At 34.7% G+C, this 25,427-nt stretch overlaps 1 protein-coding gene across 6 annotated transcripts in view; it reads right to left on the reverse strand.

Annotated features, from left to right (window-relative positions):
* Positions 1–25,427, reverse strand: part of UBE2V2 (ubiquitin conjugating enzyme E2 V2) — a 58,486-nt gene that overhangs the window by 25,922 nt on the left and 7,137 nt on the right. For 2 of the 6 annotated variants that reach the window (XM_074205615.1, XM_074205616.1), the window contains exon 2: positions 966–1,084. The exons of the other annotated variants lie outside the window; for them this stretch is intronic. The gene's annotated coding sequence lies outside the window, so the exon portion shown is untranslated. The remainder of the gene's footprint in view (positions 1–965; positions 1,085–25,427) is intronic. 6 annotated transcript variants of the gene reach the window in all.

Raw genomic sequence — 25,427 nt, forward strand, 5'->3', positions numbered from 1 at the left:
AAATCCAGTCTCAGACACTTAATAATTACCTAGCTGTGTGACTTTGGGCAAGTCACTTAACCCCATTGCCTTGTTTAAAAAAAAAAAAAGAATATTGATGATGTCTGAATGCAGATTGAAGCATACTTTAACTTTATTTTTCTTGAGGTTTCTTTTTTTTGGGAGGGTGTTATGTTAACTTTTATAACACGTCCATTGTGGTAATGTTTTTCATGACTACATATTTTAAACCTATATCAAATATCTTGCTTTCTCACTGAAGGGGATTGAGGTGGGAGGAAAAAAGAATTCAGAACTCAAAGTTTTAAAAGTGAATGTGGAAACTTGTTTTTGTACGTAACAGAGAAAAAATAAAATAAATACAAAAAAACTACAAATATAAAATACAAAAAGATAAATAAAAATAAAATAAAACATATGAGGTGAAATTCTGGTTTCACTTGCCATCTAGCAAATTGGCAAAAATATGAAACAGAGGAATAGCCAATGTCGGAGGGGTTGTAAAACAATAGGTACACTAATACACTGCAGCAGGTGTTGGAAATCATTTAAGTATATCAATGTAGAATTATGGAAAAACAAAGTAATAAAATTATTATACCATTTTAACTCAAAGATTCCACTGTTAGCTATGTACCCCAAGAAAACCAATAACAAAAACGAAAAAACCTTTAAAATACCAGAATATTTGTAAAGCAGCACTTTAGATGGTAACAAAGTGCAAAAAAAAATGCCAATAAACTGGAGAACAGCTAAAAAGTTGTGGTTCATGAGTGTAATAGAATATTACTATGTTATAAGAAATAATGAAAACTGAAAAGCATTGGAAAAATAAGAAATTTCACAAAGTTAAGTAAAACCAGGAAAATAATATATACAATAAATGTTGAGGAAGAAAAATTTAGTACTCAAGAATTCTCAATACCAGTCAGCTAGGGACAATTCATTATTTAAATTATTCTTACCCTATAAACATCTTTACTTAGAGAGAAAATCCAAATGAATAAAAATCCATGCTGCTTTTGAAAATTTCTCATATATGCCATTTCTGCTCACAATTTATAATATTCCCCAAAACAAGTATCTACAATAAAAGAAAGCACAGTAACAAAGTTAACATTAGTCACTTAACTTTTGGCATACCCTGAGGAATCATTTTCCAAAATCATAGATTCCCTTTTATCCATTCCCTTCAATTCAAGCATTTATCTTTCTATTTGGTCAGCAGTGTAACCAAGTAATGCTTCTATTAGCTGAAATAATCAAAGACTTTTTCCCTTCTTGGTGTAATTGTTACATGATTTTAAGTTGTGTTAAAGTTTAGGAATAGAGATTTGTAATTTTAAAACAAACAGTATTTGAAACCTTTAAGATCTTGAGTTAAAAAGGCAGGATCTATGTGTTTTTAATGTTTTTATTAACCTAAAATTCAAACTACCACAAATATCAAAAATCACTTTTGCACATACCACACACAACACAGATTTATGAGAGGAAAAAGATAATAATGTTGTGATAGAAACCTATGTGAAACAGCATGGCACATAGAATATTACACTAGCCTTAAAGTCAAAAGACCCAAGTTTATATCTTGTCTCAAGTTACTTAAGCAAGCCACTTATTCTTACCCACACAATCTCCTCTTTGTCAAATAAGGCTATATAATAATACCTCAGTGTTGTTGTGAGGACCAAATGATGTAAAGCATTTTGGTTTTGGGTTTTTTTTTTTTGCAAGGCAAATGGGGTTAAGTGGCTTGCCCAAGGCCACACAGCTAGGTAATTATTAAGTGTCTGAGACCGGATTTGAACCCAGGTACTCCCGACTCCAGGGCCAGTGCTCTATCCACTGCACCACCTAGCCGCTCCAATGTAAAGCATTTTGTAAATTTTAAATCACTACATAAATATGTACTGTTATACAATTATAATTTCTCTAAGCACTGTTTTGAAAGGTTAAGATTATCTAGGTCTTAATTGTCTTCATCTATAAAATGAGGATAGTATTACTTGCCTTCCTGCCCTAAAATTCTAATGTCTAAGAAAATCAGTTTGACAGCCAAGATGTATTAAAAAAAAAAAACTTCCAGGATATATCATGGGATTGAAATAACATTTTAGCTAAAGCATCCTCCAAAATCTACATATTTGATGTTCAAAATACCCCAAGCCTTTAAGATCCATAAATGACTTCTGAAAAGTAACATTAAATGTAACATTAACTCCTTTAAAACTGAAGATTCATGTATAATTACTAATCAGAATACTTAAAAATGGACACTTTATTTCTTTTCTTTCCATTTTTAATATTTTAGTTTTCCCCATGTTTCAGGTTAAAAGAATTTTTAAATTACTTTTTGAACTTTTTAGTTCTAAATTCTATCCATCTCTCCCCCTCAACCGACCCCTCCATTCCTGAGATGGTAAAAGCAATCAGATATAAATTATATATGTACAGTAATATAAAATGTTCCATAGTAATCTTTGTGTATAAGAAAACTCATATAACATAAAAAGAATAAAAGAAAGTAATAAATAGCATGCTTCAGTCTGTATTCAAACAATATAAGTTCTCTCTCTGGAGGTGGATAGTATAAATCATTAGTCCTTTGGGATTACCTTATATCATTATATTGCTGAAAATAGCAAGTTATTCACAGTTCTTCATCACAATATTGCTGTTATTATATAATTTTCTCCTGGTTATTATATATAATTTTCTCCCAGTTCTGCTATCTTCACTTTGCATAAATTCATGTAAATCTGTTCAGGTTTTTTTGAAATCATCCTGCTTGTCATTTCTTATGGCACAATAATATTCCATCACAATCATACACCATACCTTATTAAGCCATGTCTCCAATGGGCACCCTTTCAATGTCCAATTCTTAGCCACCACAAGAAGAGCAGCTAAAAATATTTTTAGGATCTATATCTTTGGAATACAGACTTAGCAGTGATATTGCCGAATCAAAGGCTATGCTCAGTTTTATAGCCCTGTGGGAAAATTCCAGATTGATCAGTTCAAAGTTCTACCAAATGGGCATTAGAGAAGGCTTTATTTTTCAACCATTGGATTAATATGGATTTAACCTTAAATACATCATAACAGGGCAGTTGTTTCTTTCTAACTTGTTAGCAGCAGAGTTAATCCCTAACTAGTGAAGAGTTAAACTTAAAGTCAGGAAGACCTGAATTCAAATACCATTTCAGACACTTAACTGTGACCCTGTCCAAGATATTAAACACCACTCTGTTGATTGTTTTCCTCAGAAGAATGTGGCTAGACTTGATCCCCAAAGGCCCTTCATGTATTATCCTATAACTTAAAATCTCTGATCTTTAAGCAACTGCTAATACATAATAATACAAATTATTGTAACAATACAAATGCAACAAACTAACTTTAAAATGAAAAAAGAAGAAATTAAGTATAATCACTTAGTCAGATGCCACATATACTACTGTGTAAGAAGAAGCTATACAGTGCAACAATTGGGAACAATTTTGGGCTGTCTGCAAAGGAGAGTACCATCTGTATCCAGATAAGGAGCTGTGGAGTTTGAACAAAGTACAAGGACTATTACCTTTAATTTGGAAAAAAAAAACAAACAGATATCTTATTGTCTGATCTGGTTACCTCTGAGAATTCTGTTCTCTTTAAAGATATGATTTCTCTCTCATCACACCCAATTTGGATCAAGGTACAACATGGAAACAAAGTAAAGACTGACGGAGTGCTATCTGTGGGGTGGGGGTGGGGGGAGGGAAGCAAGATTGGGAGAAAATTGTAAAACTCAAATAATATCCTTAATAAAAGATAAAAGAAAAATGATTAACAGAGAAAAAAAAAAGAAGCTATAGACAAAATCTAAGGAACCAGTCATAAATTCTAAGCATCAACATAAAATATGGATGTGTCTAAGGCAAAAAGACAATTTGATCTTACATGTATCTAAGGGATTAGATGAGATGAAACGCACTCCTGGAATGCAACTCTGTATAAATAGACTTTATGCCCTCTCCCTCCAAAAATGGATACATGATTTATTTCTTTTTTGGGATGGGAGGGCCAGAATTTGGAACCCAAGGTTTTTGAAAGTAAATGCTGAAACTTGTTTTTGCATGTTGCGGGGGGGGGGGGGGGGGGGGGGGGGGTAAATAAATAAATAAATTGTTTGATTAGGAATAAGGGATCACCTGGGAGCTCCAGCTCCTAGCAGCAGAAGCAGTTTCCTGACCTGCACCCCAGAGAACACCAAGTACAACTTGGAAGATCAGCAGGAAGACCTCTGCCAGAGCAAGCACAAAGTCCAGGCCAGTCTGGCCTCCCCAGGACAGCCATAGCACTCAGCACAGTTGCTGCAGTCCAGATCCCAGGAAATGGAAGCAGGCCCATGGAGCTTGCCCAGCAGGAGCCTCCCGGCAGTGCTCAGCCCACGGAAGGTAAGGGAGTGGAGGGAGACCGCCGAGATATGTCCTCTGTCCCTGGAACAGGACTTTGGGGCTTTGACCACATTCAGACCCTGGTCACAGTGTGGGCCCCCCATAGAGCAGGGACCCACCCCCCACACACAACCCTGGAGCAGAGAGGTTGTCATTCAATAGACCAGGAGAGCAGTCAGAACCTCATATACTGAGATCCTAGCAGGAGTGTCCCAATAACACTCAAAAGCTCAGGAAGCACTCCAAAACCAGGCACAGGCTGAGGAAATGAGTAAACAGGGGGGGAAAAAAAGGAACCTGACCATAGACAATTACTTTGGTCCCAAGGAGGATCAAAATTCTCAATCTGAAGATGAGAAAGTACAAACTTCTGCATCTAAAGACTCCAAGAAAAATAGAAGGTGAGTTCAGGCTATAACAGAGCTCAAAAAAGATTTTGAAAATCAAGTAAAGGAGACAGAAGAAAACTGGGAAAAGAAATGAGAGATATGCAGGAAAAACATGAAAACAAAGTCAGCAGCTTAGTCAAGGAGATCCCAAAACATGCTGAAGAAAATAACATGTTAAAAACCAGCTTAGGTCAAATGGATGAAACAGTTCAAAAAGTTATTGAGGAGAAGAATGCTGTAAAAAGCAGAACTGGCCAGGTGGAAAAGGAGATAAGAAAGCACTTAGAAAAAAACAAATCCTTCAAATGTAGAATGAAGCTAAAGGAAGCTGATGACTTTGTGAGAAAACAAGACACTATAATTCAACACCAAAAGAATGAAAAATTAGAAGAAAATGTGAATTATCTCATTGAAAAAACAACTGATCTGGAAAACAGATCTAGGAAAGATAATTTAAAAATTATTGGGATACCTGAAAAGTCATGATCAGGAAAAGAGCCTTGACCTCATTTTTAAAGAATTTCTACAGAAAAATTGTCCTGATATCCTAGAAGCAGAGGGTAACAGAGGAATTGAGAAAATCCACCAATCACTCCCGGAAAGAGATCTCCCTGACCCCAAAAAAATCCCAGGAATATTATAGCCAAGTTCCAGAACTCCCAAGTCAAAGAGAAAATATTATAACCAGCCAGAAGGACACAATTCAAATTTCGTGGAGCTGCAGTCAGGATTACCCAGGACTTAGCAGAAAATATATTAAGAGCTCGTAGGGCTTGGAATATAATATTCCAGAATGCAAAAGAGCTTGGAATGCAACCAAGAATCAATTACCCAGCAAAACTGAATGTCCTCTTCCAAGGGAAAAGATGGACTTTCAATGAAACAGGGGAATTTCAAATGTTCCTGTTGAAACAACCAGAGCTGAACAGAAAGTTTGACCTTCAAATACAGGACTCAGGTGAAGCATAGAGAGGAACGATGAGAAGAGTAAATTATGAGGGACTTAATGGTGATGAACTGCATGTATTTCTGCATGGAAAGATGATACTGATAATTCTCATTTGAACCTTCTCATTTAATAGAGCAGGTAGAAGGAGCTTTTAGAGATGAGACACAGTAGAGAGCTGAATTTGAAGATATAATATATGGTAAAAATGGAGTCAATGGGTGAAAAGGAGATGTACTGGGAGTAAGAGAGAGGAAAGGTAGACTAAGTTAAGATATTTAATATAAAAGATATTTCATGTAGCTTTTGCAATGGTATGGAAGGGGAGAAGGGGGAAAAGCGAGGGGAAATGAGGGAATCTTCATTCTCATTGGAAATGGCTCACAGGGAAAATAGCATACACACTCAGTAGGGTATAGATATCTAGAAGAAAAAGGAGAGAAGGGTGACAGGTGATACAAGAGAGAGCAGATCATAGGAGAGGATAGTCAGATTTTTTACTTTTTGCTAGCTGGTGCAGGAAAAACATGAAAACAAAGTCAGCAGCTTAGTCAAGGTGGGATTGGGACCATGGGATGCGGGCTTGGGACCTCTTGGTCCTAGGGCCAGGTGTTCTGTCCACTGTGCCACTCAGCTGCTCTGCAGCACATTTTTGAAGAAGGACAGAGTGAAAGGAGAGAGAAAATATAATATATAGTGGGAAGGAATGTATGGAGGGAATTACAATCGGCAAAAGCAACTGGGGAAAAACTATGGAAATAACTTCTATGATAAAAAATGTGACCTACCCTAAGACAGAGCTGATGGTATCAGAACACAGACTGAAACACTTTTCCTCTTTCTTTTACTTTATTTTTCATGAGATTTTATATTTTTGTGCAGGAGGAGGTATTATGTTTACTTTAAACAAGAATATTTTAATAATGTGTAAATAAATTAAAGAAAATTTAAAAAAGAAAGAAATAAGGGATCCCTGAAAGATTTTTGAGCAAATTAAGCAGGATATTGAGCAGAAGATTTGTGCCTTAAAAATATCATTTTGGGCACAGCTAGGTGGAACAATGGACAGAGCCCCAGCCCTGGAGTCAGGAGGACCCAAATTCAAATCCAGCTTCAGGCCCTTAATAATTACCGAGCTATGTAACCTTGGGCAAGTCACTTAACCCCACTGCCTTAAATATATAAACAAAAAAAATATCATTTTGGTGCCTAAGTGAATATATTTGAATTATAACAGGAAGGGTAGGGATTGACATTTAGGTTATAGCAATAGTCTAAGATGGAGGTGATAAGAACCTGAATAAAAGTAATAGAAAAAATGATATAAGAGGAGGCTAGGTGGCACAGTAGATAGAACACCAGCCCTGGAGTCAGGAGTACTTGAGTTTAAATCAGGCCTCAGACACTTAATAATCTTAATAATTACCTAGCTGTGTGGCCTTGGGCAAGCCACTTAACCCCATTACCTTGCAAAAAAAAAAAAAAATTATATGGGTAAAAGAGAATTGTGAAGTTTGGATAAATAGGACTGAGGTGAAGGTCTGACTGGATATGGGGGTTGAAAGGAAGAATACAAAACAGTTCCAAGGACCAAGAAATCCAAAGCATATAACTTCCAGCATATTTTTAGATTTGTGTTTGGTTAAGAAAAAAAAATCCTATGGTTATAAATGCATTTTAAAAGGGGGGGGAGAGAAAATAGTATGCTTCAATCTGCATTTAGACTCCATCATTCTTTCTCTAGATGTGGATGGTATTTTCTATCACAAGTGTTTGGGATTGTCTTTGTTCACTGTATTGCTAAGAGCCAAATCTATTACAGTTAATATATCATCACAAAATCTTGCTATCACTATGTTCAATATTCACCTGATTCTGGTCACTTTACTCAGCAACAATTCACTTAAATCTTTCCAGGTTTTTCTGCAATCACCTGATCATTATTTCTCATAGTATTCCATTACATTCATCTACTACAACTTTCTCAACCCTAAATTGATGGGCATTCCCCTCAATTTTTCCCATTCTTGGTCAACACAAAAAGAGTGGCTGTAGGTATTTTTAATGTATGGATCCTTTTCCCTTTTTGATGATCTCCTTGGGAAAGACTGAGCAGTATACAGATTTTTACAGCCCTTTAGGAAAGCTCCAAATTGCTCTCCAGAATAAATGGATTAGTTCACAACTCTATCAGCACTAATAGTGTCCCAATTTTCCCACATCCTCTTCAATATTTATCATTTTTCTTTTTCTGTCATATTAGCCTAATTAGGTGTATAGTAGTATCTCAGAACTGTGTTAATTTTCATCTCTAATCAATTAGTGATTATGGGTAATTTTTTCATTTAGCTAGATAGCTTTAATTTCTTATTCTGAAAGTTGTCTGTTCACATCCTTTGCCCATTTATCTAACAGGAAACAGCTTTTATTTCTTATAAATTTAACTCATTCTCAATATAGTTGAGAAATAAGGCTTTTATCATAGATGCTTGCTTCACAGCTTTTTGCTTTCCTTCTTATCTTGGTTGTGTTGGTTTTGTTTGTACAAAAGCTTTTTATTTTTTTATTTTAGTATTTATTTTATAATGCTATCTCTTGTTTGGTCATGAATCCTTCCTTCCCTATTGATTCAACAAGTAGATTATTTCTTCCTCTTCTAATGTGCTTCTGGTGTCACCTTATATGTCTAAATCCTGTACCCAGTTTGACCTATCAAGGTACCCAACAATAAGTTTGTGACCTACTATTTTCTAGTTTTTCCCCAACAGTGATATCCAAAGGGATATCACTAGTTTATTATAGTCAATGACTGTGGCTTATATACCTAGCCAGTACCAGATTTTTGACGATTACTACTTTATAATATAGTTTGAAATCTGGTATAGCTGGGCCACTTTCCTTTGTCCATTTTTTCATTAATTGTCTTGATATTCTTTCTTTTTTTTTGTTCTTCCAGATGATTTCTGTTATCTTTAATCTAACTCTGTCAAATAATTTTTGGTAGTTTGATTAGCAGAGCACTGAATAAGTAAATTAATTTAGGCAAAATTGGTTATTTTTATTATAATAGCTCTGTCTACCACGGAGTTATTTTTCCAATGTTCTAGATATAACTTTTTTTAGGAAAGTGTATTGTAATTATGTTCATATATTTCCTGGGTTTGTCTTGATAGAAAGACTCAAGTATTCTATATTACTTATAGTTATCTTAAAGTAATTTCTTTTTCTAGTTCTTTACTAGACTTAGTCATATAAAGAAGTGTTGATGACTATGGACTTATCTTCTATTTTGCAACTTTGCTAAAATTATTATTTATTTCAACTAGTTTTTGTGGTTGGCCATTGTTTGATCAGTGACAGAACCAGAAGGTTGTACACAATAACTGCAATATTGTATGATGGGCATAGTTGGTACAATGGATATAACATCAGACACTTATTAGCTATGTAACCTTAAACAAGTCACTTAACCCTGATTACCGCCCATCCAGGGCCATCTTCAGTTGTCCAGATTCATATCTGCCACTGGACCAGATGGTTCCAAAGGAGAAAATGAGTGTGGGAACTTAACACAGACCCCCCTCACACAAATCCAATTCACTTGCTTGTTGTCATGGTCATTTTCAAGAATGAAAGAATCAACAATATCAATATCATCATCATCAGTTCTCTATATATCATCTGCAAAAAGTGATAATTGTTTCCTCACTGCCTATTCCAATTCCTTCAATGCCCATTACAAATAATACTAGCTGACGGTTTGGGATAGAAATTGCTTATTTTTAGTTCTCTTTCTTTCCTATGCTTGCTATTGTTTTTTAGTAAGAAAGGATGCTTAAAAATATCATTTTGGGGAGTAGTTAGGTCAGTGGATAGAGCACCAGCCCTGAAGTCAGGAGGACCTAAGTTCAAATCCAGCTTCAAACACTTAATAATTATCTATTCTTTAGTCAAAAGCTTTTTCAGGATCTATTGAAATAATCATATGATTTCTCTTAAGTTTTGTTATTAATATGATCAATTATAGTGATAGTTTGCCTAATACTGAACCAACCTGCATTCCTGGTATAAATCACCCCTGACCATAATGTGTCCCCCCCCCCTTTGAGGGCTCCATGTGGCATAAAGGCTGTAATCATCTTTTTAGTATTTTGTTCAAAATTTTTGCATCAATATTCATTAGGGGAAATTGGTCTATAATTATCTTTCTCTTTTAGCTCTTCCTATACCACCTTTTGTGTCATAAAAGGAGTATGACAGGATTCATCCACATGCTTTTGAAATAGTTTATATAGTACTAGATTTAATTGTTCTTTAAATATTTGGTAAAATTCACTTGTGAAACAAACCATCTAATCCTGGGGACTATTTTTCTTAGGGAGGTCATTATTTCCTTTCCTAATATAGGATTATTTAGGCATTATATTTCCTAGTCTGTTAATCTATATAATTTAAATTTTCATAAACTGTGATTTCACTCAGAATGTCAGATTGGTATATAAGTAGCCAAAATACTGATTGCTTTAATTTCTTCATTGGAGGTGATTTCACCCTTTCACTTTTAATACTGGCTTTTTAGTTTGAGGTTTTTTTTTTAATCAAACTAATGGGTTTATCTATCCTACTGGGTTTTTCAAAAAAAAAAAACAGATCCTAGACTTATTAAGTTAAATAGTTTTCTTACACCCAGTCTTATTAATTTCATCTTTGATTTTTAAGGATTTTAATTTGTTCATTTTCTAGTATTTTTAGTTGCCCAACTAATTCACTGATCTTTTTGTTATTTTTTTGACAGAAAAATTAAACAAAATAAATTTTCCCCCTAAGTTCTGCTTCGGGCTGCATCCTATAAACTTTGGTATGTTGTCTCATCATCATTCTCTTTCATGAAATTATTTATTAGTTTCTATGATGTTCTCTGTTCCCATTTATTATTTAAAATTAGATTTAGTTTTTTAATTGGAATTGGTTGGATTTATCAAGGTCCTCCACTGGTATGGTTTTGCTGTCTATTTTTCCCCTATAATTCATTTAACCTCTCCTTTAAGAATTTGAATGTGAATTCATGAACTGATGCCAAGTGAAGTGACCAGACTCAAAACTATGATGGACTTGTTTGTTCCAGCAGCACAATAATCAAAGACATTCTAAAAGACCTGTGAAGGAAAATATCATCCATATCCAGATAAGGAACTGTGGAATTTAATGCAGAGAAAAACTTACTACCTTCAAATTTTAAAACTTGCCTTATGAATTATGTTGGGTTTTTCCCTGTTTAGATTTGATTCTTCTTTCACAATATTATTAATATGGATCTATATGTTTAATCTATATTAAGATTACTGTCAGGTGGAGAGGGAAGGAGGGAGAGAAAGAGAGAAAAATGTGAAACTCAAAACCCTGCAAAAAGAGATGATTGTTGAAAACTATCATTGCATGTTGTTGGAAAAATAGTATTTTTTAAAAAGACTTTGAATGCTATACTATTTAGTGCATATGTTTTGTATTGATATTGTTTCACTGTCTACTTACTATACCTTTTAGGAAGATGTAGTTTCCTTCCTTAACTAGGTCTATTTTTGCATTTACTTTATCTGAGATCAGGATTGCTAACCCTGCTTTTTTTTTCTTCATCTAAAGCATAATAGATTCTGCTTCTTTTACCTTACCTTTATTCTGTATGTATAGAACATCAGCAACATTGTGTGATGATCAATATGAATGACTCAGTTCTTCTCAGAAATATATAATGATCCAAGACAAGTACAAAGGACTCAAGGAAAATGCTATCCACATTCAGATAAAGAATTGATGGACACTGAATGCAGAGCAAAGGATATTTTTTTCACTTACTTTTTTCTTTATTTTTTTCCCCTTTGATCTGTTTCTTCTTTCACAACTACTAATATGGAAATATGTTTCACATGATAGCACATGTATAACTTATCAAATCACTTACCATTTTCAGAAGGGGGAGGGGAGAAAAATTTTGAACTCCAAAGTCTTATAAAAATTAATGATAAGGAGTGGCTAAGTGGCACAGTGGATAGAGCACTGGACCTGGAGTCAGGAGGATCTTAGTTCTAATTCAGTCTCAGACACTTAATAATTACCTTACCTCTGTGACCTTGAGCAAGTCACTTAACCCCACTGTCTTGAAAAAAAAAATGTCAAAGACTGTCTTGACATGCAATTAGGAGAAAAAATAAAATATATTAAAAAAAAATTTTTTAATTATTCCTAATCAAGGGCAATACAAAGACAGGAGGGTGACCACTTGTGTCCTGTTATAGTACTGTTTGTCAACCCACAAGCTAGAACACTAAGCCAATTCAAGTTTAATAAGGATAAATTTCCTAATTTCAAAAAACTTGATTAAAAAAAGCTTGAGAAATACAAGATAGGGAAAGATGCTAGATCATACAAAAAGATGTAGGGCCTTAGCTACAACTTCAGTATGAGTAAATGAAAGTATATGGCAGCCAATAAATAAAATAAGATCTAATGCAATTCTAGAAAAATTAAAAGAATCAGATTGTAGGAAGAAAGATGCTAGAGTACTCCTGATCTCTGTTCAGTTAGACAACACAAAGGTACTGTTCTCAATTCTGAGAACATAAAAGGAATTTATAAATTGCAGAGTAAAATAACTATTAATCAGAGAAATGCAAATTAAAACTCTGAGGTACCACCTTACAATCTATCAAAGTGGTTAATATCAAAAGAGGAAAATGCTGGATGCTGGAGGAGAAATGGGGAAAACCTGGACACCAAAGAACTGCTGAAGCCATAAACTGATTCAACCATTCTAGAAAACAATGCCCAAAAGTGTGCAAAGCCTTAGATCCAGTATTACTACTGCTGGGTCTATATCCTAAAGACATACAAAAAAAAAGAAAAAAAAGATCCAGTTGTACAAAAATATTTATAGCCACTCCTTCTGTGTTAGCAAAGAACAGGAAATTGAAGAGATACTCATAAACTAGGAAATGGCTTTAAAAATCTGTGGTATATGATTACATTAGAAGCAGGATGATTTCAGAAAAGCTTGGAAAGACTTACATGAACTGCTGCAAAGTGAACAGAATCAAGAGAACATTTTTACATAGTAACAGCAATACTGTATGATGAAGAACTGTGAATAATTTAATATTCTTAGCAATACAATGATCTAAGAAAATTTCAAAGGACTGATAAAGCATACTTTCCATTTCCAGAGAAAGAACTGATATTGATTGAATACAGACTGAACCATGTTATTTTTCACTTTCATTTTTTCTTTTATTTGAGTCTTCTTATACAACATGAGTAATATGGAAATGTTTTACATAATTTAACATGTATAACTTACATCAGGCAGAAGGGAGAGGATATGGAACAAAAGATTAAAAAAAAGAAACGGTAGAGATTAAAAAAACAAACATTGAGAGGTTCAATTTTTTTAAAAATGCCTATTATATAAAGTAGGGCAATCAGAACAGAACTCAATTTCATTCTGGGAATATCTACCCCAAGGAAGCCAACTTGGGAAGATAAACCTTTAAAATAGCTCAAGTGTCATCAGGAAAAAGGAAATAATAGGAAAATTTATAGGAGTTGAGAAGAGGAAAATTAAGGCTTGATGTACAGAAAAATTTCTTAATATAGCTCTCCAAAGGTAAAATAGATACCTTAAAATTAAGAACTTAAAGTTCTCAACCTTTTTGGTGGGCATATTGGAAGTCTGGTAAAATCTATGCTCACCTCAGAAAGGTTGTTACCTAAATTCATAACTGAAGGGACCTAACAAAGGTAAGTGAAAATAAGTAGTAAGTTCTCAATGGAGATTATAAAAAAAAAAGAGGCCAGTGGACCTTTTGTCAGGTAGACTAAAAAAAAAAAGACTCATGATCAAGTTCAGGATGGATTAAATGTGACATTAAATGTGAATGCTGAGGTTCTGTAATTCTATTTTTAGGGATAAGGACTGCAACATTCAAGAACATACAAGGAACTAATGTTGGCTGATTAAATTACTTTTAAAGAAAGTCACCCTAATGGAAGTTAATCAAATATCTAGATTATTCAGGATGCTAAAGTAACAATCTCAATTATAATAGCAGCATTTTTGAAAATGCAGGTACATTGGGATAATTCATTTTTAAAACTGAGAAATCAGTTGAAATTTTTTAAAAACCCACACAAGCATATTCTTTCTTTCCTCTTCTGTAAGTGGGAGAAAAAAAATAGAGACAAACTAGATGCATCATCCAGTTTACTATCCAGTTTACCTACTGATTAGGTTTCACAAAAATAAAGCTTCTGGGGATATTTGTTTAAAACATTTTTGAATATCTGTTATTGAAGAACAAAAATTCATGATAAATAAAAGTTGCTATTTAATTCTATAAAATATCAATACATGTTCTGTTTCAGTTAATAATGGCCTTAACACAATGTAAGAAAAATTCTTTAAAGAGCTATAATTAATATAGTAAAACATCAAATTCACTTCTCATATACTTTAAATTATTTCAGTAAGCTTTTATAATGTTTTCTGGATGCAACAAAAATTTAACCTATACAAATAGCAAAATAAAAGTTTTTAAAATGAAAACATCATTTTGTGAATGTATAATGATGTAAAAATGTGTTTGTACTGGAAAAATTAAACCACTCATTCAATAAAAATGCATTCATTAAGAAATGGATAACTATTCACTCAATAAATTTAAATAATACTGAGATGGAAAAAGATACAATTTTTGGTCATAATATGTAACAGTATGATTATTTAATAACTGATAATAATTATACAATTACAAAAAGACATCCTGGCAGAAATGTCATGTAAAAACAAAAACCATGTAATGAGCAGTAGATATTACATGAATTCTAAATGAAACTATATTTGTTCAAGTCATACCAAAAGGTTATTAAGATAACCTCCATACTAGAAGAAACCACTTCCACACTGAATAAAGAAACTAACTTTACCAAAGATGGTTGATTCTCAAAAAACATCTATAAAGGAAAAAAAAAATCACCATGTGACTGTTCTACTCACAACTCTTCATGGTTTTCTCATTATCTTTCATTGAGTTATTTCTATAAGCTGCCTACCTTACAAAAAAGAACAAAAAGGAAAAATTCAGTTTTCAGGTTGAAAAACCTACAGGAGTTGTCTTCCATTCTTTACAAAAGGGTCTTCTGAACCAAAAATTGCCTTTAAAGGAACAAGTTTATTCAAAGTTTTAAGACAACTCACAGGTTAACTATATTATGTCATTTGAAGCAAATTTCAGACCACTATACTCAAATTTACCTTAGTTGGAAAGATTTTTTTTTTGAACACTCACTGTTTTGGATTATCCACATCAGTGGTATCAAATTTAAATAGGAAAAAGGAAAGAAAGTTACTAAAAATTCAAATGTAAATGTAATAAAATTACAAAGATCAAGCAGGATTTGAAAGAGAGATGAGCAGACACCTCCAAAGCACCTCTCTGTGGATGTGGAAGTCCAGAGGTATTAAACATTGTTCAGATTTTCAGACTTTTTCAATGTTCTCAATGAGTTAAGTTGATTTTTTTCACATTTATAAAAAAATTATTAGATAGACTGGCTCTCTGGAAAGGGCTGAAGGAAGAATAATTGGGATAACCATGTTGTAAGAAACCTAAGTCTACTATAAAAACCTAATTTTAGAAAAAAGGAAAAAAATGAAAGGATGGATTGACATAGAAAACTACAAATTAAAATGCTATATTATATTGTATTTTTATTTCTTTTGTTGAAGCATTTCCTAATTACATTTTAATCTGATCTGGCAAGTTCAAGCTGGGGAATTTGACCTTTCTCATCTATACTATTATTTTCATTTTTGAATAACATGAGTTGAAATTGTTGATTTCATGGGTCAATTATATCATTATAAGATGACTAATAAAGGCATTATTAGATTCCTGAAAGCTTTACACAAGGAAAAACCTAAGATCATCAGTTTTACATCCTTAATACTATTTTACTAAATAGAGATCTCAACTGCACTAACAGAAAAACAACTTACTGAACAAAATCAGACAGTAGGTCAGTAGCTTTGTATAAATACAACTTTTAAAAACACTATTACAAATATCACTATAATTGCGTTATGGAATAGCTAAAATATCAGCTGAAACCACCAACAATACTGCTGTATTTAAATCCTGGATATTTAGAAAAGGAAAAGAGAAATCAGAAAGTAATATTCTTGTCATATAAAAGCAGATGTATAAAACTAAAAAATTTACAAGTTGTCTTAACATGTGGAAAGGAGTTTGATTCTCTTAGGAATATTTTCATAAATAAATCCCATTGGAAAAACTCCTTAAGATAGTCAAGATAATAAAATCATAACCCTAATGACAAGGTAGTAGCATTACCAAACAGATACAAGGAGAAATTAAACCTAATTTACATCCCTGCATTATTTTATTTTTTTATTTAAGGTAATGGGGTTAAAAGTGACTTGCCCAAGGGCTCATACATCTAGGCAATTATTAAGTGTCTGAGGTCGCATTTGAACTCAGGTCCTCTTGACTCCAGGGCCAGTGTTTTCTCCACTGCGCCACCTAGCGGCTCACTCTGCAATTATTTTTAAATAATATACTGAGAAGTGAATTTATATGATTATAACTTTACTCCTTTTCTACCATCTCACAGAAGAAAAATCAAATGAAGAAACATGTATAGTGGAACTCTTCAATATAAACAGAAAATGTACATAGAAACATTACAAAGAAAGAAAAGAATGGAGGGGGGGGGGCAGAGCCAAGATGGAGACAAGAGAGGAACTTCTCTTAGGTGATCTTTCATAAAACTTCGAAACTAAGGACTCTAACTAAACTTTCAAGAGACAGAACCCACAGAGGGACCCAGAGAGGCAGTTCTCCTACTCAAGGTAACCTGGAAAAGAGCAGAAAGGCTCTGCTCCCTGGGGTTGCAAGGGTGGCCCGCCAGAGCGAAAGAACTTCAGCTCAGCAGCAGGGGAGTCTCCTGAGCTAGGGCATGAGCCCATTGATCCTAGGGAGGGGAGTGAAGAGAGAGATTGCCGAGCTCTGTTGAGAAGAATGCTTTAAAAAGTAAAATTGGCCAGATAGAAAAAGAGATAAGAAAACTCTCTGAGGAGAACAAATCCTTCAGACAAAGAATAGAACTCAGGGAGATTGATGAAATTACGAGAAACCAGGAATCAATACTTCAAAACCAAAAAAATGAAAAATTAGAAGAAAATGTGAAACATCTCATTGAAAAAACAACTGATATGGAAAACAGACTTAGGAAAGATAATTTAAAAATTATTGGAATACCTGAAAGTCATGATCAGGAAAAGAGCCTTGACATTTTCAAAGATTACTACAGGAAAATTGCCCTGATATCCTAGAAGCAGAGGGCAAAATAGAAATGGAGAGAATCCACCAGATGATCCCCCCAAGAAAGAGATCCCAAAAAACCAACCCCTAGAAATATAGCCAACTTCCAGAACTCCCAAGTCAAAGAGAAAATATTACAAGCAGCCAGAAGGGCACAGTTCAAATATCGTGGAGCTGCAGTCAGGATCACACAGGACTTAGCAGCAACTACATTGGAAGCTCATAGGGCTTGGAATATAATATGCCAGAAGGCAAAAGAGCTTAGAATGCAACCGAGAATCAACTACCCAGCAAGGCTGAATGTCCTCTTCCAGGGGAAAAGATGGACTTTCAATGAATCAGGGGAATTTCAAATGTTCCTGTTGGAATGGCCAGAGCTGAACAGAAGGTCTGATCTTCAAATACAGGACTCAGGTGAAGCATAGAGATTGGAGGAGAAGGGGAAAATATGAGGGACTTGATGATGAACTGCATGTATTCCTGTATAGAAAAATGACACTGATAATACTCATATGAACCTTCTCAGTGAATAGAGCAGGTAGAGGGAGCTTTTATAGTTGAAGCACAGGAGAAAGCTGAATTTGAAGATAAAATGTGGTGTAAAAATGGAGTCAATAGAAAAAAGGGAAATGTAATGGAAGAAAAAGGAGAGGGGGAACAGGCCAAGATATTTCATAGAATAAGATTTTTTTTTGTTACAATGAGCTATTGCAATTATATGGAAGGGGGAAGGCAAGGGAGGATGAAGGAAATCTTTGCTCTCATCAAAGGTGGCATTTACTCTTAAAACGAGAATATTTTATTAATGTAAAAAAACTGTACAAAATGAGAATAAACATTAAAAAAAAGTGGCTAGGAGAGGAAACAGCATATATATACTCAATGGGGTATAGGCATCTGGAGTAAGAAGGGGGGACAGGGGGAAAGGGTGGATGTGAGTGATGGAGGAGAGGACGGACCATGGCAGGAGAGTGGTCAGATATAACACATTTTCCTTTTTTACGTCTTGCAAGGGGCTGGGATTGGATGGCCTGTCTGGGACCATAGGGCCTAAGGGGTGGTAGGGGTGCTCGGGGCCTCTTGGCCCCAGGACCAGGGATCTGTCTGCTGCGCCACTCAGCTACCCTACAGCAGAGTCAGAGTGAAAGGAGAGAGAAAATATAGTACATGGTAGTAGAGAAATAAGAAAGGAGGGAGTTGCGATCAGCAATGGCAACAGTGGAAAAATATGGAAGTAACTTTTGCGATGGACTTACCATAAAGAATGTGATCCACCCATGACAGAGTTGGTGGTGTTGGAACAAAGACAGAAGCACATTTATTATTATTATTATTATTATTATTATTATTATTATTATTATTATTAGGGGGAGGGTGCAGGGCAAATAGGGCTGGGTGGCCTGCCCGGAGCCGCATAGCAGGGTGATCTTTGGGTGTCTGAGGCCGGATTTGGACCCGGGTGCTCCTGGCTCAAGGGCCAATGCTCTGTCCACCACCCAGCCACCCCTACTATTGTTACTATTCTATTTTATTTTGGGTCTGTTTTTTTCTTTTTTTGATTTTTGCCGGGCAGTGGGGATTGGGTGGCTTGCATGTCACACAGCTGGGTGATTGTTGGGTGTATGGGGCCGGATATGGGCTTGGGTGCTCCTGGCTCCAGGGCTGGGGCTCCATCCATTGCGCCACCTGGCCATACCTACAATTATTACTATTATTTTAATTTAAATTTTTTTCCTCTCCCCTTTATCGCTCAAGCGAGTCTATATTTTGTGGGGGGGAGAGAGTATTCTGTTTACTCTTAAACAAGAATATTTTGTTAATGTATAAAAAACATTATTTGTACATAAAGAAAATAAATAAATATTTTAAAAAAGAAAGAAAAGAATACATTTTTCTGGTGCTCATGATTGCCAATAATCTTAAATGTATTCTTAATTCCAAATTATCACCAACATGAAGACACCAGACTATCACAAAAGATGATAAATGCTTACTTGTTTATGATTAGGTGCTTTACACGGCAGCTGCTTTTATTTAAAATTTTTAAAATCAAATAAAAAGGGATGGCAGCTAGGTGGCAAGTGGATAGAGCACTGACCCTGGAATCAGGAGTACCTGAGTTCAAATCCAGCCTCAGACACTTAATAATTACCTAGTCGTGTGGCCTTGGGCAAGCTATTTAACCCCATTGCCTTGCAAAAAAAAAAAGAAATAGTAAGAGCTAGATTAAAGACATAAATAAATTCTGTGAAATATTCTACATAAAAGATCCCTGCAGAACACTTCATGGTTACTATCCTATAGGAGCTAACAAAAAAAATAAACAAAATTTTCTCAAGGCTGTTCTAGTGAGGAAAAATATTTTATAACAAAATAAAACTTTTTCACTAAAATTGATACTATATAATTAACACAAAATTTCTTAATCAAAATTTTTGCAACTGCAACTCTAGTTCCTCTGGTGAAATAGAAGTACTATTTAGTCTAACTACTTAACTGTTTGACCTCTTGGCAAACTATTTTTGCTCCTCTGGGCATCAATTTCCTCGTCTGTAAAATAAAGAGTTGGTCTCCAAGATCCAAGTTCCCTTCCAGATCTAAATCCTATGAGTACATGAAATAAATAAAGGAAAGCTTTTCATCTACTGGAGGTGAAAAATTTGTTAAGTAAGTAGGTTGGTTTTGAGATCTGGAATGAAGAGATTGCCAGAGAAACCTATTTCAGTGGGAAAAGCAATATGTCTGGAGTCAAAGAAATACTAAATACTAAAGTATTCTTTTTCTTTAATAATAACAACAACACTTGGGGCGGCTAGGTGGCACAGTAGATAGAGGACCGGCCCTGGAGTCAGGAGTGTCAAATCCAGTTCAAATCCAGCCTCAGATACTTAATAATTACCTAGCCGTGTGGTCTTGGGCAAGCCACTTAACCCCACTGCCTTGCAACAACCTAATAACAACAATAATAATAATAACAACAACAACAACAACAACAACACTTAAACGGTTCTCTTAAGTTTTGCAAAACACTTCTTTACCACAAATCCTATTGCTGTCAATTCCCATTTTACAGATGAACTGGGACTTAAATCCCATCTCTAAAACTACCACCTGTGAGCTGGAACAATCTTCCTATGTTGCTGAAAGATGACAAAGTCACTCCCAAATCTTCACTCATGACTGTATGACACTATAACTCAAGTATCAAATGACAAGAAAACTGGTGAATAGTGTCTGGTAGGTATTGTGTAACAGGTTTATGCTTTTGTTTTGCTGGAGATCTGTGAGTTTACTGGTATAGGTAAATAATAATACGGAAAGTCCCTCTACCAATGGCAGATCAGCAACTCAACTACATCTTAAAGATTATCTTGGAATAAAATTTAAAGCATTTTTCCATGGCCACAGAGCTAATATATGTTGAATTCAAAACCTGAACCCAACTTTCTTATTCCAAGGCCAGCCTCTAACCACTGTCAGTGGGATCAAATAGAAATGGAACCTAGCTGACTCAGAAATCAACAAACATTTTCTATGTTTATTATTGTTTTATTTGGTTGAACAATTCCAACTGCATTTTAATCTGGTTTAATCTGGCCCACTCTGACACCTCTGCTCTATATCATACTGATTCTTATTTGCTGGAGTTAAAATCTAAAGTATGTTCAAAGTGAGGAACATTTTCCTATTGTTTCAAGGAGTACATTTGAGAAGAAAACCTTTTTTCTCCAAGGAGTTATTAATTTAGAAATTTAAGAATCTTACTGATTCTTGCTTTTTCTTGATAAAATACCAATCAGAGATGAAAAATAAGATGACCTCAAATAAGACTGCCTCAAAATTTCATCCATGTGGTACTCCCTACCATGTAAAGGATCATCATACCCCATTCCTTATGTTCTTGATTCTTTCCTAAATCCTTAATTCAGGAATTTTTTTTAGGTTGTTTTTTTTTTCAAGGGTTAAGTGGTTTGCTCAAGGCCACACGGCTAGGTAATCATTAAGTGTCTGAGGTCGCATTTGAGCTCAGGTACTCCTGACTCCAAGGCCAGTGCTCTATCCACTTCGCCACCTAGCCGACCCCAATTCAGGAATTTCTAATTCTCTAATTGTTCACTAGCAAAATATCCAGTAAATCATCCACAGAAAGATCATACCAAGGACCTTCCTCTAAATTCTAAAGCATAATGGATACCAATGCACTATGCAGGCTGTCCAACAAATTCTCATTCTCCAAACTTCTTTTCCAGTCATTCATTTATCTAATGATATCCTTGGCACTTCCCTTACACATTTTTTAGAGGTAATGTTTCAGCTTTGTCTCACACTATCTCCACTATCCTTTGGGTAACCCATATATTTAATTCTTTAGAAACAATCATATGATGCAGAATTTTATAGCATCACTGGAGAAATTTTAACATAAAAAAGATTTTAAAAAATCAGGATTAGCACTGTCCAATTTCCCAAAGGCAATGCAGCCCATTTTTTCCTGTTATTCAATACTGAATCTCATTTAATTATTAATCTGTAATACATGTCCAAAATATACATGCTCAAGCAGTGTGGCACAATAGCTAAAGCAGTGGATTTATATTCAAGAAGACTTGGGTTTCAATAATGGTTCTATCACAAGTTAGCTTATGTGACTAGTGACTAGTGACATTGAACTCCTTACTGTTCCTTAACAAGATGCTCTATTCCCTAACTCCAAGTATTAAGAATGGTTGTCCCCTATGTCTGAAATTCTCTCTCATCTGTCTTATTTTCCTGACTTCTTTAAGTCTCAACTAAAATGCTACCTTTTGCAAACCTTTTGAGACACCAATTAATGTTAGTGCCCTCCCTCTGATTAACACCAATTTATCCTGTATATATCTTGTTTGTGTATAATTATATGTTGTCTCCCCCATTAGATTTCTAGCTCCTTGACAGCAGGGACTGTTTCTGCAATTCCTTTTTTGTGACAATGCCTGACACATAGTAGGGGACTTTGGGCAAGTCACTTAACCTCTCTGTCTTTTTTCAATCTGTAAAAGAAGGGGCTGGACTCGATGAACTCGGATCACTTTAGGCTAGAGACCTATGATTCTATGACACACTACCTCTATAAGCTGTCTATCCAGCATAGTACAGTGGACAGAGCACTAGTTTGTAAACTGAAGGACTGATTTCAAATATTGCTTCTGATTCCATCTGAGTGACCTTAAGCAAGTCACTTCAGCTTTCAGAGTCTCACTATCCTTATCTATAAAATGAAAGGATTGGACTAGATGGTTTCTAAGGCTAATTTTAATTCCATGAAGCAACAATCCTCTAAAAGGATTCAACAATTTGGTATTTCACATGCTATTATTAGGACAGATTGTTCTGGGAGTCTATAGATCTCATTCAAAAGACTTTGCAGTTTAGAGTAGTAGTTTGATACAATTAGCCCAGTTATCCAAAACCAGGAACACCGTGGAAAAACTTACCCTCTTAGGGATTAACTTTCATTTTTGTGCTAAGCATGTTTTGGCAAATACCTTTGCCAATAGGGCAAATACCATTGCCAAGCGTAAGTTTCCAAATAATGGGCCTACTCAATTATTTTTGGAGGATCAAATAACTTATTTCTCATTACATCTTTCAAGAAATTTAGTATGATGTTAATAGATAGGAAAAATAATTCGGTGCAGTAGTCTTTTAAGGCTTAGTTTTGCTCTACAAAAACATTTTTGTACTCTAAATATTGCATCCTCATGTAACACATAGTCCAAATGACTACTCCCTTACATTATTAATGATGGGGGGGAAGAGAATGTTATAGAAATCTTGACACTCCCCTCCCCCACCACATTATCCTTCCAATTTCAATTTTAAATACTCTCGACATAATCTGGTTTAACTGAGTTCTGGTAACTTGATTTGTGTTCCACTACTTTTCAATATTTTTGAGGTTGACGTAATTTAATATGAGAATATTCGAAACTGGCATTTCCTGTATTTGTCATCTCTCTCCATTGACAAAGAAATAAAGTTTTGACTGAGATTTACTGAAACTCTTTTAGTCTCTACAATTATGGCAGCAAGTGATTTTCACATTGATATTAATATTTGGTGCAGTAAATGGAGCACCTGCCCTAGAATCAGGAGAACCTGAGTTCAAATCCAGCCTCAGACACTTTAACTCAGTTGTGTGTCCTTGGACAAGTCAATTAACCATATTGCCTTACATAAACAAAAAAAAAATGTCCTTCAATTGGGGAATGGCTTAGCAAACTGTGCTATGTGTATGTCATGGAACACTATTGTTCTATTAGAAAGCAGGAGGGATGGGAATTCAGGGAAGCCTGGAGGGATTTGCATGAACTGATGCTGAGTGAGATGAGCAGAACCAGAAAAACACTGTACACCCTATCAGCAACAGGGGGCAATGATCAACCTTGATGGACTTGCTCATTCCATCAGTGCAACAATCAGGGACAATTTGGGGTTCTCTGCAATGGAGAATACCATCTGAATCCAGAGAACGAACCATAGAATTTGAACAAAGTCCAAGGACTATTCCCTTTAATTTAGAAAAAAAAAACTGTTATCTTATTGTCTGACCTTGCTATCTCTTATACTTTGTTTCTTCCTTAAGGATATGATTTCTCTCTCATCACACTCAATTTGGATCAATGTACAACATGGAAACAATGTAAAGACTGACAAATTGCTTTCTGTGGGGGGTGGGGAGAGGGAAGTAAGATTAGAGGAAAAATTGTAAGACTCAAAATAAAATCTTTAATAAAAAAAAAATTTTTAAATGTTAATCTTTGCTCATAGTGATGGTCTGACTATACAAAAAGAGTTAATTTAAAAAAAAAGACTACCACATAGGTACTACCAGTAGTTTTCCTGTCCTGTCTCTTCAAATACTTGAATCTTAATCTTAATCTTCATCTCATGGCTAAACATCTCCACTCAAGCAATCTCAGATGGCATGAATTCAGACCTTTACTATACTGCTTACCGTCTTCTGGAAACTCTTCAGAGTCTCCATGTTCTTCCTAAAATATGATACCCAGAACAGAAAACATACTTCAGATATGGTCTAGGCAAAGCATAGTATGATGAAACTTTAAGCACTGAAGACTTTCATAATGTTGAACAAAAAACCAAAAATGATAAATGCTGGGGTTATGGGAAAACAGGTACATGATTGGTAAAGAATTGGATCAGTCCAAAAATTCTAGAAAGCAATATGTAACTATCCTCAAAATGTTAATAAACTGTGTGTACTTTTTGATGCAGCAATACTACTGCTAGGTCTATATCTAAAAGATCAAATAAAGAGGAAAAGGTCCTGTATTTACAGTATTCTAGCAGTTCCTTTTGTGGTGACAAAGAACTGAAAACTAAGAAAGCTTCCATCAACTGGGAAATGGCTGAAGAAATTATGGAAAATAAATACAAAACTATTATGCTATAAAAATGAAAGGTAGTGGGGGTGGGGGGAGGGAAGCAAGATTGGGGGAAAATAGTAAAACTCAAATAATATCTTTAATAAAAATTTAAAAAAATGAAAGGTAGTGGCAAGGAATTGGAAATTGAGGGGATGCCCATCAATTGGGGAATGGCTAAACAAATTACGGTCCATGAATACTATGGAATACTATTGTTCTATATGAAACCATAATGGTCAGGCTCTAGAGAAACATAGGATCTGATGTTGAGCAAAGGGAGTAGAACCAAGAGACTAATGTACACATCAACAACAACATTATGAGAAGAACAACTTGATGAAAGCAGCTCCTCTCGGCAGTCCAGAGAGCTAGGACAACAGTATTTGACTGGCTATAGACTATATTATCCTCATCCAGAGGAAGAAAAAAAAACACACAGGAAAAAAAAAACCTTCCAAATCTGATGAACACTTTCTAAAAATTTATCTGATGTATCTCTTTCCCTTAATCCTAATTCTTCATGAAAAAATTAATAATTTGTAAATAAGATTAACAAAATATGTATGTAAAATGCTAACCTGACTGTTCCCTACTGAGGGAGGGTGGGAAGGGAGGGAGGAGGGAAATTTTGTAACTTGGAAATATGTACATGTATATGGATGAAAATAAATAATAAATTATTTTTAAAAGGGAATGGTTTAAAAAAACCTCAAAACTTGTATGAAAAAATAGAATAAGATGAGCAGAAACATTTATACAATAAATGTATAAATGTATATTTTATATTGTATAATGTAGATATATATTGTATAAAAGAAAGCAAT

Source organism: Macrotis lagotis, chromosome X (genome assembly GCF_037893015.1).
Source record: "Macrotis lagotis isolate mMagLag1 chromosome X, bilby.v1.9.chrom.fasta, whole genome shotgun sequence".
NCBI lineage: Eukaryota > Metazoa > Chordata > Mammalia > Peramelemorphia > Peramelidae > Macrotis > Macrotis lagotis.